At 39.7% G+C, this 2,991-nt stretch overlaps 1 long non-coding RNA gene across 3 annotated transcripts; it reads right to left on the reverse strand.

Moving 5' to 3' along the window:
- Position 1: 1 nt before the first annotated feature.
- On the reverse strand, positions 2–1,938 carry LOC121964518. Of its 3 annotated transcripts, XR_006107367.1 has the most exons (5): positions 1,878–1,938; positions 1,629–1,767; positions 1,435–1,537; positions 1,201–1,356; positions 2–84 (listed from the first exon to the last, which is right to left on the reverse strand). It is a non-coding gene; the product is annotated as an uncharacterized LOC121964518 (long non-coding RNA). The 3 variants fall into 3 exon arrangements; XR_006107366.1 differs by having other exon boundaries at positions 1,733–1,891; XR_006107368.1 differs by having other exon boundaries at positions 1,629–1,891.
- Positions 1,939–2,991: the final 1,053 nt, after the last annotated feature.

Below are 2,991 nucleotides of genomic sequence, written 5' to 3' on the forward strand. Positions count from 1 at the left end.
TCAGCGAGCCGAGCGAGGAGGGTGCGTCCAGGGCTGCCTGTAGCGCTCAGCACCTGGAGTGAGCAGCTGGTCAGCTCGCTCTCGCTGCAGAGAGGGAATTCAGTCACCAGTGTTTAGTCAGTCTGTCAGTGTGGTAGTGACAGTTCATGGAGCCCAGTGCAGGGGAGGGCCCAGAAAACTTGCAGGAGTGTGCAGTATGATGGAGGAACAAACATGTTTTTCAAGAGTGTGGGTTTCACTCTAACATTGGGGATTATTTAAATGAAATGAGGGCTTTGGGGGATGTCCCCAGAAAATTTTGAGCATCAAACACTTAATTTCCTGTAATCAGGTGATTAATTTATAGTATGAATGTCTTGAATTTCTTTTCAAAATAAAAGTTCTTTTCTATTTTTATGTTTTTATTGGGGTGACAAATAGTGTTGTGGTGCTCGAGATTGGTCGCGGTCTCAAGACCACTTTTGGGAGGGTCTCAGTCTCGTCTTGTAATCGAATGCATTTTGGCTCTTGCATTGGTCTCGGACGCAGCAGACTTTTTAATTTTTAATCACGACCGGTCGAGACAACAACCAATTTATTTAAGATAATTACTGTGATTGGATGTAAAATGTATTTCTTCAAATCCAGCCAAGTTTTTTTTTGACTGTGTATTATTTAATACAGGTTTTTAGGTTATTTATTACTATTAACTCATAAGGTCTATTTTAGCTAATATTATTTATTCTGTACGCTGCTGGACCTGGGAAACAAATTTAGTTTCTTCATGTTTTCAACATGTTCTGAATGACAATAAACTGAACTGAACTGATCTGAAGTGAACTGACCAGTCTCAGTAAAAATGTGTCCGAGACCAAGACAAGACCAAAAAATGTTCGATTCTGAGACAGGGCGGAGACCATCTAAAAGTGATCTTGAGACTGGTCTCCAAGACCAAGACCTATCTAAAGTACTAAAACACTAGGCCTTATACCCTAAAATCCTAGTAACGCCCCTGCACACATGGGGCTGCTGCCACTGGCCCCTGGCCTCCCAGGCAAAGTAAGTCGAGTAGCCAACACCAAAGAAAGTCTTTGTACTACAGAAGGAAATAAATGTTCAGAAGAGTTATTGTTGTGATGACAAAGATGTGGAAGTAATGTGAATAACTTGTAGAGCTGTTGTTTTTTTGTGTGTGTGTGTGTGATGCCTTCAGTGTCTCACCTGCAGCGGAACCTCGGCTGCTCGGACACCGCACCGGCCAGCTGCCTCCATCCGCAGCTGGAGTTGTCCATCATCGCTGACAGCCTGTTCAGGACTTGTTCACTCAGAGTGGCGATGCTCATTTTCCACTCCTCCATCGGTGGAAAACACAGATACCTACCGGGCAAACAGCGACTTTAAAGTGAAACTGTATACTCCGACATTTGCCCTCAAAAGACAGCGACGACAACTTACGACAGAGCTCTGATTGCTGAATGAATCTCCCACTTGCTCGCCCACACGGTTTGTGCGCCACAAAAGTGCAGTTTGTAAACACAGGCTCGGTGTTTAATGAACACTGGTGGCGCGGAGGAAAGGAGGTGTTAGTCTTGTTTGGGAAATTTGTAAAAAATAACAGCGAAGCTATAAAATAAAAGCTGTATTCATACCAAATTAAACACCACCACGTCGATTAATAGCTGCGCTGCCACTTGCCGCTTCCGCCATGAACATGCAAACTGTAACTTTGGTCAAAGTCGTGAAGAAAACTTACCGATTTAAACGAGTACAGACCGGTTTAAAATCCAGCTGAAGAGAGAAAGAGAAACGAAAGCCTTCTTTTAAAAAACAAAACAAAAAAAAAAACATAAAAAGAGCAGTGTGAGGCAGGTTTCACCCCATCGGTTTTCCAATCTTACATGATTTTTTTGTTCCCCAGATGATTTGCTTCTGATTTCGGTTCCTCATTTCTGCCATCCCCGGACATTTGCATGAAGCGTTGTCATAGCAACATCATTTATTGACGCTACTGACGATACAATTATCCTAAATTTACGACCTGTTAACCCAGAAGTGTTTCTTATTAAAAGCGTAGGCTTTAACTGACTAAGTCTGTCATAAAGTAAATTATTTATCATATATTCCAGATTCATGTTATGCTGATTAAAGGTCCTTTATTATGCTCATTATTAGGTTCTTGTAGTTTGGGTTTCTATTATAACATAGACCTAACGAAAAACAGACTGCTTTAATTGGGGGGTAATGAGAGATTTTGGTGGGCAATATGAGTTATTCTTTAGGTACATATGCTGAACTGTTTCATGGTCTAATTCAAAGCTTTTTGATAAACAAACTCCTAATAAAGGAACCAACTAAATCATAGAAATGTCAAAAAAATCAGAGAAAAGTCCCCAAATCCTGGAAACTCCTTAAATGCTAGAAATATCCTAAAACCGTAGAGACATGTATGGGCAAGTTGAGTGTCCTTGCTTTAGTGACAATAACTGCTCAAGTGAGCATTTTTTGAGTAGCTAATATTATTATTATTTTTAAAAACTTGTTAATTTGACTCTACATTTGGGAGACAAATGAAGGCTTTCTTTTTTTGTTCCATCTACATTTTTTTTCTTTTCCAAAATGCAAAAGTCCATCAATATAGTAAATTGTTTGAACTGGCAACAGAAATTCACTTCTGGACTTAAAAATTGTGTGTGTGCTATCCCAAAACTAAATATTGTCTGCGAGTTATTTTTGGTTTTGAATTCATAGTTCCTAGTAAGCTTTTTCTGTTGAACAGTTGTAAGGTGTGTAACTGGGTTGTTAAGGTTGGGTTTTTCAAATTATTCATGTTATTTTATGTGCTATTTAATGAAAAAGCTGCATCTACAGCAATTCCCCTGTTTGCCGGACAAGGCGGAGATGACATTTGTTTTATGTTAGCAGTACATGAAACAGAGAGACAAACAAAAACTGCAGTTAAATTGGAAAAAAAGAAAACTGTGGTCCTATTTAGGCATTTCTAGAGGTTTGCAG

Source organism: Plectropomus leopardus, unplaced genomic scaffold, assembly GCF_008729295.1.
Source record: "Plectropomus leopardus isolate mb unplaced genomic scaffold, YSFRI_Pleo_2.0 unplaced_scaffold15838, whole genome shotgun sequence".
Taxonomy (NCBI): Eukaryota; Metazoa; Chordata; class Actinopteri; order Perciformes; family Serranidae; genus Plectropomus; species Plectropomus leopardus.